General features: G+C 39.8%; 1 pseudogene across 1 annotated transcript in view; it reads left to right on the top strand.

The window, feature by feature from the left end:
* Positions 1–12,427, top strand: part of LOC309604767 (dolichyl-diphosphooligosaccharide--protein glycosyltransferase subunit TMEM258 pseudogene) — a 42,704-nt pseudogene extending 30,277 nt beyond the window's left edge. The window contains exons 2-3 of the transcript XR_014249726.1: positions 9,397–9,495; positions 11,585–12,427. The product of XR_014249726.1 is annotated as a dolichyl-diphosphooligosaccharide--protein glycosyltransferase subunit TMEM258 pseudogene (transcript). The remainder of the gene's footprint in view (positions 1–9,396; positions 9,496–11,584) is intronic.
* The last annotated feature ends 803 nt before the right edge of the window (positions 12,428–13,230 follow it).

The raw sequence follows: 13,230 nt of genomic DNA, 5'->3' as shown, positions 1-13,230 counted from the left end.
AAAAGTCTGCAGCTGCCGAAGAAGCAAGAGACTTTTTCTTACCTCTTTGTTTCGCGGCGCGCAGGGTGGGGGGATTCAGAGCGCCGCCTAAACGAACTCCAGAGACTGGCGCGAGCCGCGGCGATCAGCGCCGACCCCAGAGACGGGCATGAGACGCTAAGGCTGCTGCTGCCGCCACCAAGAAGCCTGTGTGCGAGCACAGGTCACTCTCCACACCGCCCCTCCCGGGAGCCTGTGCAGCCCGCCACTGCCAGCGTCCCGTGATCCAGGGACAACTTCCCCGGGAGAACGCACGGCGCGCCTCAGGCTGGTGCAACGTCACGCCGGCCTCTGACGCCGCAGGCTCGCCCCGCCTCCTCCGTACCCCTCCCTCCCCGCGGCCTGGGTGAGCCAGAGCCCCCGAAGCAGCTGCTCCTTTAACCCCGTCCTGTCTGGGCGGGGAACAGACGCCCTCAGGCGACCTACGCGCAGAAACTATCAAACTCTTAGAGGAAAATATAGGCAGAACAATCTATGACATACATCACAGCAAGATCCTTTTTGACCCTCCTCCTAGAGAAATGGAAATAAAAACAAAAATAAACAAATGGGACCTAATGAAACTTAAAAGCTTTTTCACAGCAAAGGAAACCATAAACAAGAGGAAAAGACAACCCTCAGAATGGGAGAAAATATTTTCAAATGAAGCAACTGACAAAGAATTAATCTCCAAAATTTACAAGCAGCTCATGCAGCTCAATATCAAAAAAACAAACAACCCAATCCAAAAATGGGCAGAAGACCTAAACACATTTCTCCAAAGAAGATATACAGATTGCCAACAAACACATGAAAGAATGCTCAACATCATTAATCATTAGAGCAATGCAAATCAAAACTACAATGAGGTATCACCTCATACCAGTTAGAATGGGCAGCATCAGAAAATCTACAAACAATAAGTGCTGGAGAGGGTGTGGAGAAAAGGGAACCCTCTTGCACTGTTGGTGGGAATGTAAATTGATACAGCCACTATGGAGAACAGTATGGAGGTTCCTTAAAAAAGTAAAAATAGAACTACCATATGACCCAGCAATCCCACTACTGGGCATATACCCTGAGAAAACCATAATTCAAAAAGAGTCCTGTACCACAATGTTCATTGCAGCTGTATTTGCAATTGCCAGGACATGGAAGCAACCTAAGTGTCCATTGACAGATGAATGGATAAAGAAGATGTGGCACATATATACAATGGAATATTACTCAGCCATAAAAAGAAATGAAATTGAGTTATTTGTAGTGAGGTGGATGGACCTAGAGTCTGTCATACAGAGTGAAGTAAGTCAGAAAGAGAAAAACAAATACCATATGCTAACACATATATATGGAATCTAAAAAAAAAAAAAAATAGGTCATGAAGAGCCTAGGGGCAACACAGGAATAAAGATGCAGACCTACTAGAGAATGGACTTGTGGACATGGGGAGGGGGAAGGGTAAGCTGGGACAAAGTGAGAGAGTGGCATGGACATATATACACTACCAAATGTAAAATAGATAGCTAGTGGGAAGCAGCCGCATAGCACAGGGAGATCAGCTCCGTGCTTTGTGACCACCTAAAGGGGTAGGATAGGGAGGGTGGGAGGGAGGGAGACGCAAGAGGGAAGAGATATGGAGATATATGTATATGTATAACTGATTCACTTTATTATAAAGCAGAAAGTAACACACGATTGTAAAGCAATTATACTCCAATAAAGATGTTAAAAAAAAAAAGTAATTTATCCAATCCTGGCTTATAGCTGGGTTTTTTTCTCCCTCATGTTCGTTTCCAGTGCAAGAAAAAAATTACCATAAGTTGTTCTGGCATGAGCAAGAACTAGACAGCAATGGCATTAATTTACTTCCCTTAAATCCCATCTCTATTGCCTAGGTGATCCTAGCCAGAGCTTGCTTTCTTCATCAATGAAAGATGTGTTCCTTTCACAATTAGAATTCACTGGAGGAATAAGACCTGTCTTATATTTGGGGGACAATGTGAATTTAAATTGGTAGGTTTCTGGTAGAATCTTTGAACTAAGGCAAATAACTGATAAGTATAATATCTTTGGATAAAAGAGAACTCTACACCGCTGTAATTTTAAGTGGGGAAACAGAGCCCAAGACATCACAAATCAAGTAAAATTTAAAAATAGTCTCCAGTTAATAATCAAGTGAAGCTTCATTAAATGCCATCTAACAAAAACTAAAATAGGATGTAAAGGGAAGCAATTAAAATGATCATTTGAAGAATTCTGAAAGCAGGCAGACTCATTTTGGAAAACATTGGAATGGGGCAAAACAAAGCAATGGGATCATATACAGAATGATTAGCCTCATTTAGCCCAGATTTATTTGATAAAGTTCCATTGGTCATCTTCATAAGGTTTACCTTACCAAATGGTGATTATTAACAGAATTATAGGGTAGGAAACAGGTTCCATTTAAATTACCTAGAAAGTGAATAATAGCCAAATGACCAAAAGCCTCTTTAGTATGGATTTTTTAAAATGACACTTTTAATTATTAATAATATTATTTGTGATCATTTTGATATTAATGATATAATGATCATTAATAGCAACAATATAAATAATTATTTTTAATTGCATGTTGCTGTTTACAAAACGCTTTAATATAAGTAGATTATATATACTATATTTATATTTGTATATTATCTCATTAAAACATGTCTAGTGAATAATTACAGAATCAGATCATAGTATCTATGTAGTATATTCCAAATAGATTTTGGAAGCCCAGTCCTTAAACCTGGTGGCATGATTACTACCAACTGTAATCCCTTGCCTTTGTGAAGAGGCCAAGGAATTCCCTTTTTCTCCTCACTCTCACTGCTGCCAAGGATGCTTTTGCTTAATTGGCTCTGTGCTTAGTGCTGCTGAGGCTGCATTTGCCCCCTTGACTGCATCGCTGCTGTTGCTGCTCTTGCTTCCACTTACTGCTCATTTTGCCCAAAATCATTTCTTTGTTGGGCTTTGCTTTCTTTCTGTTTAATTCCGAGTGTTCTTCGTCTTGCTGCCGCCAAGGAGATGCCGAGGCTGCCACGGCTGTGACTTTGCTGCTGAGGGTCTTCTCGTGGGAAAGCTGAACCCTGGTCCTCCCTGGGGCACTGCCTATGCTTCCCCTGTGCTGTGTTTGCTCTTTGTTTGGAGGTCCTTGTCCCAGTTTTTGTCTTGCTCTTTCCAGAAGATGTCACAGAAAATGTTAACATTTTCGATAGAGACTTGGATGGGATTTTCCTCCAGCCTCAATTGAATTTCAGTCATTGTCATGTTTTCCTTTGGAGATGCATGCTTATGTCAGCCAAGCTTGGTTTTAGTTTTATGCTGTAAGTAAAATTGAGATTTATGATGATGATGATGTTGATTAATAAACAGGCCACAGAGCAGAGTAAGAGCTCAAGTTCTGTAATAATAGACAGCTGAGTTGAAGTCTCAGTTCTGCCCAATTCTAATCATTTGACCATGAGATTCTTATTTAACTCTCTGAATTTTTTTTTCTGCTCTATGAAACAGACAACAATAGCATTATTCTCCTAGGGCGCTATGAGAATCCCATGAAAGAAAGGAAGTGCATGTAAAACACTTTGTATACTACTTGACACATAGTAATAGTAATTTCCATTACTGGAGTATTATATTCTACACACAGCTAATAGTGTGTTTTTGTACATACAAATATTACATAAGTTTTGGTTTCATAATTAAATGAATAAATTAATATTATTAATATATGGGCCCTGCAAACCATGCAGTGGGTTGACATCTTGGGACAGCTGCTCCTGGTGGAAGGCATTGTCATCTCTTTGCTATCTTCCATGCAGGGCCCTCCTCCCTGTTGGTGGTAACAGGTGTCACTTGCTCAACTCTCAGTAACTCTAAGCTAATTATCTCCAATTTCAAAGTGTTACTCTTTTTTAAATTTATTTTATTGAAGTATAGTTGATTTACAATGTTGTGTTAATTTCTGCTGTACAGCAAAGTGACTCAGTTACATACACACACACACACACATGTATTCTTTTTCATATTTTTCTCCATTATGGTTTATCACAGGATACTGAATACAGTTCCCTGTGCTATACAGTAGCACCTTGTTGTTTTATCCATTCTCTATATAATAGCTTGCATCTGCTAATCCCAAACTCCCAATCCATCCATCCCCCCACCCCTTCTTCCCCTTGGCAACCACAAGTCTGTTCTCTATGTGTGTGAGTCTGTTTCATAGATAAGATCATTTGTGTCATATTTTAGGTTCCACGTGTAGGTGATATCATATGGTATTTGTCTTTCTCTTTCTGACTTACTTCACTAAGTATGATAATCTCTAGTTGCATCCATGTCACTGCAAATGACATTATTTCATTCTTTTTTTATGGCTGAGTAGTATCATTGTTTATATGTACCTCAAAGTGCTACTCTTAAGCATTATTCCATGTTTTCTCCCCACCCTTCTTCTAAATACAGTTGCTTCTCCTTATTTGTGGTAGTTGTTTTATAAAGTCACCACAAACACTGAATTAGCAAATAGTAAATCATTGCTCTTAGAGGAAATATAGGGTTAAGTTCCTGCAAGCCTCTGGTCACAACATTTTCTTCAATAAATCAATATATAACCTTGTTTTATGTGTGTTTCTGTTTAAAGACTCCTTTTTTAATATATAGTTGATTTGTTAACATTAAAATCATAGCCAATATCATTATACCTCAGGCCAGAATGAAGTTTATCTACACACATATTTTCTCTGTAAGGCACTTCACAGCCTTCTTGTGTTCAAGAACATTAGATGACACTTCAGCACTATGATTTGGTCCATTTTAAATAGCAAAATAGCAACATAAAGCACAAAAGTGCAAAAAATGTGGCACTAAATAGACCATGGAAAGGATACAGTGTGAGAAATGATACAGGCTAGGAAAGCATCACCTTGTTTGACCTCAGCTGGGAATGTGCACATCAGGCAACTCAAATTTTTCACACATGTTTGTGAATGACTGTGAAAGCACTGGGCATGCTGATTTTGGTGTAACAAACACGTTTTAGTGTGTATGTGAATTCACAAATACAGAATTCGCAAGTAGTAAGGATCAACTGACTGTAAATGCTTCTTAACCACTTCAGGTTTACAGATTTCTTTAAGAATTTGATAAAAGTTTCTAACTAGAAAAATGCTCTGTGCACATATATACACAAATCTTACATGAAATTCTCTTGTGAATTCCAGAGAACCCCAGGTTAAAACTCCTGTCCTCGTGCATTTTGTCTGATTCATCTTCATGGAATTTCTTTGAAGTTGGTAGGGGTAGAACATAGAGTGATGAGCTCATTTGCCCAGGTTACATCATTGGCAGCAATTACATAATTGCCCAGGATTACATAAATAGCATCCCCAGGCAGCCAGAGAGACTGTTAATGAACCAAATTGGTCTGCTCACCCAACACACAGCAAAGCCAATCTACTGACATCAGGTTGTGGTGAAGGAAAATACAGCATTTATTACAGGGCACCAAGCGAGGAATACAGGTAGCTAATGCCCAAAAGACCCGAACTCCCTGATGACTTTTAGGAATAGGTTTTTAAAGACAAAATGAGGGAAGTGACATTTGTGGGGAACATAATCAGCTCATGCACAATTTTCTGATTAGTGGGTGGTGAGGTAACCAGGTGAGGCCACAGGGGTTAACATTATCAATCTTCAGGCTCCAGCTGGTCTGGGGGGTATATGTGCTCAGGGTCACGACTCTTCATCTGGTTAGGATCTGATTTCTGCAAAACAACTGAGGAATGTGTATTAGACTTTACCTTTACCTGAGACAGAACTGGGAGTGCTTGGGGGATGACTTGTTTAAGCTATGGTTATTTCTCTGCCTGACCGTGCTATCTTTGTCTCTGTACTACTTAGCTGCACCAGGAAGGCCTCGACATAGGTCTCCTCTCTTTCAAGGCCACTCCTGGAAATTGAAGTGCTATTTTCAGGGAACTTGCCTTTATTATGAGGTGGTCTCTTAAACATCTCTATTTTGGGACTCATCATCTTCATTCTTGTGTTCAGTGGTCTCACCCTTGCAAGTGGACAACTGGATAAGTTTTAAAGTGGCCTGATATCCAACTTTTATATCAGATTCAGTCTTTTCCATTTTGTAATCTGTAAGAACTGCACACCCAACACAGGCTTTAGCAAATAATCACTCTCTGAACTTTCTTATGTTTCTGCTGATGGAGAGTGGGGTGATGCAGAGGAGACTAACAAAAAAAAAATTTACTCTATTTTTGCAGTCCATTTTATCTTTTTTATTTTTTGTGGGGTTTTTTTTTTTGTTTGCATTTGTTTGCAGTCCATTTTAAAAGCTGGTTTCCTTTCCTAATTTTTTCTTACCCATGTGAATAGTTTGATGGATTTCTATTCCCTGGAAATAAACCATGCCAGTGGAACCAAGTCATCTCATCCCTAAAATAAGGGACTAAGTTTAGAGTTTCCAGTGTCTCTTTTGTTCTAACATCCCATGGTTGTCTGATTCTATCTCAGAAGGGTTCTGGAAGGCAGAAAGAGGCCAACCAACCAGGATTAAACATGTTCTTCTGAATGTTTGCACTTTAGCAATTAAATATGAAAAAATTCTGTTCTCAATCTCTTACCAAGTTTCACAACAACAGTGAGAGAAATAATTTCCAAAAATGTTGTAGAAAAGTAGAGATTTAAGAAATGAAATACTAAGGTTTTATATAATGATGCATATTTCATGCAAAAAATGAAATATTTTGAAACAAAATATCCATGTGAATGACTTTCTAAGAGCAAAATAAAAAATAACCTCTTTGCCAGAATCAGAACCTTTGGGGGGCATCACTACAGCAGACACACATTGCTGCACTGAATATATTTTGAAGATGACAATGTTATAAGCATCTTGAGAGATAACAAGTGTGACTTTTTAAAAATAGTAGCAATATCAATGAGTACAATATACGATCAAGCTTCTTTTCTCTAGAAGTTAATTCTACTGATTAAAAAGGATCATACAGAATATAATTTTGAATGCTGTCAGGAACAATAGGCGTTTTCTCTAAATCCCATTCCTGAAGACAGCATATACTGTACAACTGTGTATTCATGGAGGAGGGGGAGAATCTCATTCACTCACATAGTACCAGATATTTTTGTTAATTCTATGTTCTACGACTCGCTTCTATGTCACTTTGTACCAGTAAACAAATCATACTTAAGAATGGTAAAATCTTAGCAATGGGATAATGAAGTCATCTGGAGCCTTGGCTGAACAGCTTGCAAGATTTCATTAGAGCTGTTTTAGAGATAACCTCCCTCTCCTCCCAGTGTAAGATAAGGATCTTGAAAAAATAGGGAGAAAAGTTTGAGAAGGATAAGTGTTAGCTCTTTGGAAGACCTAAATAGACATTTCTCCAAAGAAGATATACAGATTGCCAACAAACACATGAAAGGATGCTCAACATTACTAATCATCAGAGAAATGCAAATCAAAACTACAATGAGGTATCACCTCACACTGGTCAGAATGGCCATCACCAATAAATCTACAAACAATAAATCCTGGAGAGGGTGTGGAGAAAAGGGAACCCTCTTGCACTGTTGGTGGGAATGTAAATTGATACAGCCACTATGGAGAACAGTATGGAGGTTCCTTAAAAACTAAAAATAGAACTACCATATGACCCAGCAATCTCACTACTGGTCATATACACAGAGAAAACCATAATTCAAAAAGAGTCATGTACCACAATGTTCATTGCAGCTCTATTTACAATAGCCAGGACGTGGAAGCAACCCAAGTGTCCATCGACAGATGAATGGATAAAGAAGATGTGGCACATATATACAATGGAATATTACTCAGCCATAAAAAGAAATGAAATTGAGTTATTTGTAGTGAGGTGGATGGACCTAGAGTCTGTCATACAGAGTGAAGTAAGTCAGAAAGAGAAAAACAAATACCATATGCTAACACATATATATGGAATCTAAAAAAAAAGGTTCTGATGAACCTAGGGTCAGGACAGGAATAAAGACTCAGACATAAACAATGGACTTGTGGACATGGGGAGAGGGGGAAGGGTAAGCTGGGACAAATTGAGAGAGTAGCATTGACATACATACACTACCAAATGTAAAATAGATAGCTAGTGGGAAGCAGCCACATAGCACAGGGAGATCAGATCGGTGCTTTGTGACCACCTAGAGGGGTGGGATAGGGAGGGTGGGAGGGAGGCGCAAGAGGGAGGGGATATGGGGATATATGTATATGTATAGCTGATTCACTTTGCTATACAGCAGAAACTAACACACACTTGTAAAGCAATTATACTCCAATAAAGATGTTAAAAATAATAATAATAAATAAAATAAAATAAAAATAGGGAGAAAGCCCCTGAGATTACAAGTGTTCTTGTAATGCTGGAGAAAGTCACCAGTTGGCACAGTGTAGAAGTCCCCACACCCACATGATAATGGGATTGTCTATGCAAACATTGGAAGACCCTAACTGAAACTTTCTCCACTTTGGTTAGTCCAAACAAAGAACACCCTTTCTGTCAGCACAAAAAAGAGTCTAGACATCCTCAGAAAATATAGTTTCTTTAGCTATCACCAAATCTTCCCCTCTACCTGTTTCTTATAACCATTTCTTTTTTTTTTTTTTAAATTTTTTTTAATTAATTTATTTGTTTATCTATTTATTTATGGCTGCGTTGGGTCTTCTTTTCTGTGCGAGGGCTCTCCCCAGTTGCGGCAAGCGGGGGCCACCCCCCACCGCGATGCGCGGGCCTCCCACCATCGCGGCCTCTCCCGTCGCGGAGCGCAGGCTCAGTAATTGTGGCTCACGGGGCCAGCCGCTCCGCCGCATGTGGGATCCTCCCAGACCAGGGCTCGAACCCGTGTCCCCTGCAATGGCAGGCAGACTCCCAACCACTGCGCCACCAGGGAAGCCCTATAACCATTTCTTGACATCCACATGGACCTTCTTAATTCCTCATTCAAGTTGGTAGTACATAACAGATTCAATGATCTATCGGGTTATTATTTAACAAATACATATTGTCTTCCACTTTCCAGGCACTCTGCTAGGCAGGGATGTAACAGTAAACAAAGCCAGTCCATCTATTATGGAGGTTGATCCAACAAGGGCTGGAAAGGGAGCCAGTACAACAGAGTCAGGGAGGTACCACAGGAGAAGCACAGCAGGCTGGGCACACAGAAGAACACCTTATTCAGTCTTAGGTGGTCAGTGAAGGAAAATAATATTAATAAACATCTCTTAAATAGTGTTCACTGTATGCCAGACATCATTACAAGTGCTTTATACCACTGTTTAATTCATTTAAGGATTCCAATGATGCTAAGTGAAGAGCCAATTTGTGAAGTGAGGAGAGAGGTCACTGGAGCATTCCAGGCAAAAAGAACAGCAGGTGCAAAGGCCCAGAGGTAAGAGAGCATGAAAGAGAAATAGATATAGTGATGCCCCGGAAGCAGCTCATGCCAGCTCACCAGATCTAACTGTTAAGTATTCAGGAATTTTGTAAGCTAGTAACTGTTGGTAGCTCAAAAGTGGCCACAACAGAAGTATTTATATTATGAAAATTGGCAAATATTACAATTCAATCAGCATTGTTTTCGTGTTTTGTTTTATGTATTTTTTGAGAACCATTTATCAGTGCATCACTGATCCTGAGGTACAGGAAATAATAACTTGAAATTCTTTGTTTTCATGTTTATCTTGGCATCAAATTCTATGGGCAAAGTTATTTGCATTTTTTAATGGAGTTCAAGGTCATTTTGTTGACAGACATGATTACAATGGTGTGCCAATGTCATCTTCAAAAGAGAAAAAAGATGGCATGTTAAAATATCATATGAACATCATTTATATTTCACTGGCATTTTGACCCAATTTAAACTGAACAACTAGATCCCTACGTCGTATCTCAAATATACATAATATCTTCTATCTCAGTAGCTTAAGCTAATCTAGCCCTCTCAAATTATAAAACCCCTCTTGTTGTCATGATGCATAGGTAATAGCAATTTTTACATCCAGATTAGATGTAGAGTCTATGCATAAAGCACAATGATCTTAAAACTCTTAGGAAATCATTTAGGACAAGGAGGAAAATGCCTCCAATTCTCCTCACCATGAAGTAACATTAAAATGCACATCCAAGGCAGATGCAAGCAGCCCTGAGAAGAAGAAGCTTTCGCTGATCAAGAGCAATGTTTTAAGTTTAACTGAGGGAAAAAAACACTGTCTAAAAGTGGCAACATTCAGTAGCAAAGAAATGCGTGTTTCTCGTGAATATCTCTGTTCACCCGTTGCTGAGACCTAGAATATGACAAGGGGGTGTAAGCTTTGCTGCAGGGGAAACCCTGAAATGTAGAAATCATATCATCAAGCATGAAGAATGGCTGGGTCCAGAGCAAGGAGAAGCTTCTACCGAGAAGGGAGATCACTTTTTTCTGCTTTTCTGTGGCTTCCATGCTTTCCCCTGGGTCGGCAGCGAGATCATACACCAGGTTACTTATGTGTTCATATATCTATTCAGACTTTTAAAAATTGCTGTGCAAATCCTCCGCTCAAAGTTCCCAGAAATACATTTATGGATTTTAAAAACAACTCACTGAAAGACAACATTTTTTGGCGGTATAGTTGATTTACAACATTATATTAGTTTTAGGTATACAACATAGTAATTCAGCATTTTTATAGCTTATACTTCATTTATAATTATTATAAAATATTGGCTGTATTTCCTGTGCTATACATTATCCTTGTAGTTTATTTATTTTATACATATTAGCTGTACCTCTTAACCCCCTACCCCTATCTTGCCCCTTCCCCTTGCCCCTCCCCCTTGCCTCTTCTCACTAGTAACCACTAGTGAGTTACTAGTTATAAGTCTGTCTGACTTATTTCACTTAGCATAATACCCTCCAGGTCCATCCATGTTGTTACAAATGGCAAAATTTCATTCTTTTATATGGCTGAGTAGTATTCCATTGTGTGTGTGTGTGTGTGTGTGTGTGTGTGTGTGTGTATACCATATCTTCTTTATCCATTCATCTGTTGATGGACACTTGGGTTGCTTCCATATCTTGGCTATCGTAAATAGTGCTACTGTGAACATTGGGGTGCATATACCTTTTAGAATTAGTGTTTTTGTTTTCTTCAGATATATACCCGAGTGGAATTTCTGGATCATATGGTAGGTCTATATTTAGTTTTTTGAGGAACCTCCATACTGTTTTCCATAGTGGCTGTACCAATTTACATTCCCTCCAACAATGTACAAGGGTTCCCTTTTCTTTACCTCCTTGCCGACATTTGTTATTTGTGATCTTTTTGATGATGGCCATTCTGACAGGTGTGAGGTGATATCATCATTTTGATTTGCATTTCTCTGATGATTAGTGATGTTCAGCATCTTTTCATGTGCCTGTCGACCATCTGTATGCTGAAAGATAACTTTTATCTTGTCTACCATCTTTCCCATTCAGAGCTCACTTTTTTTTTTTATAGGATCATTCTGGGCAGTCTTCCTGATGCCATCACAGCCTCTGCCTGAACCGCAACAGGAAGGTCCAAAGCAGCAGATGCAAACCCAGACGGGGCAAACTGGTGGATTACTCTGTGTCCAGAAAAATGGAGCTCAAGGCCACGAACAGATACACCATCCCAGGGAACCTGGCTGTCTTTCCCTATCTGACCATGGGGCTGTTGGCTATTGGCTGGTTCTTCACTCGCTGGTACTTTGTTTATGAAGCCACCTCCACCAAGCACACTCATGATATGTACAAAAAGCTTCTCATCTCCTTGGTGACCTTGCTATTCATTGACTTTGGAGTTCTCTTCCTGTTGCTCTGGGTTGGCATCTACATATGAGGTCCTAAGGGATCCAACCAGGTGGATTCATTGAATCTTGGTTTTTGTCAATTAATTTTTTTTTAACTATTGCTGGAAGTGTCCCACCTGCTGCTCACAGTAAAGGCAGATGTGGAAAGAAGAAAGAAAGAAAGAAGGAAGGAAGGAAGGAAGGAAGGAAGGAAGGAAGGAAGGAAGGAAAGAAAGAAGAAAGAAAGAAAGAAAGGAAGGAAGGAAGGAAGGAAGGAAGGAAGGAAGGAAGGAAGGAAGGAAGAAAGAGAAAGAAAGAAAGAAAAAGAAAGAAAGAAAGAAAGAAAGAAAGGAAGAAAGAAAGAAAAATGAAGGAAGGAAGGAAGGAAGGAAGAAAGAAAAATGAAGGAAGGAAGGAAGAAAGGAAGGAAGGAAGGAAGGAAGAAAGAAAGAAAGAAAGAAAGAAAAAGAAAGAAAGAAAGAAAGAGAAAGAAAGAAAGAAAGAAAGAAAGAAAGAAAGAAGAAAGAAAGAAAGAGGAGGGAGGGAGGGAAGGAGGAAGGAAGGAAGAAGGAAGGAAAGAAAGAAATCCTGAATAGGAACTTCAGAATAAGTTTGATGCTGGTAAGCTGCCCAGCATTGCCCCTGACCTTCAGAACTAGGACCATGTCATCCTCATAGCATTTACTCAGTGTCACAGCTGCAAAGTCATGGAAACCTGCAAAGCAAGCCCATCATCAGGCAATAAAAATCATAATAGGGGCTTCCCTGGTGGCGCAGTGGTTGAGAGTCTGCCTGCCAATGCAGGGGGCACGGGCTCGAGCCCTGGTCTGGGAAGATCCCACATGCCGCGGAGCAACTAGACCCGTGAGCCACAACTACTGAGCCTGCGCGTCTGGAGCCTGTGCTCCGCAACAAGAGAGGCCGCGATAGTGAGAGGCCCGCGCATTTCGATGAAGAGTGGCCCCCGCTTGCCACAACTAGAGGAAAGCCCTCGCACAGAAACGAAGACCCAACACAGCCAAAAAAAAAAAAAAAATCATAATAGCACTTACTATGTGCCAGGCACTGTTGATTTAGTCATTAAAAAAAAAACAAAAGCAGAACTACCTTTTGTGGTAATGCTATTATTATTCCCCATTAGAATTCTCTAAAAAGGCCCCCCAAATACCCATAAGTAATACATGGATCCGAGTTTATCCAAAATAAATGTCATAAGCTTCCGGCTAGCCCTAATCTGCACTCCATTAAATATGGCTTTGCCTGTGCTGATGACACTAGTTGTTAGTTAATTCTAAGGGAAGGAAACCAAGTCAGTGTTTAGGGTGTGAACTGA

Source organism: Balaenoptera borealis (assembly GCF_965194805.1).
Source record: "Balaenoptera borealis genome assembly, chromosome: 1".
Taxonomy (NCBI): domain Eukaryota; kingdom Metazoa; phylum Chordata; class Mammalia; order Artiodactyla; family Balaenopteridae; genus Balaenoptera; species Balaenoptera borealis.
This window is presented reverse-complemented; position numbering and strand designations above follow the sequence as displayed.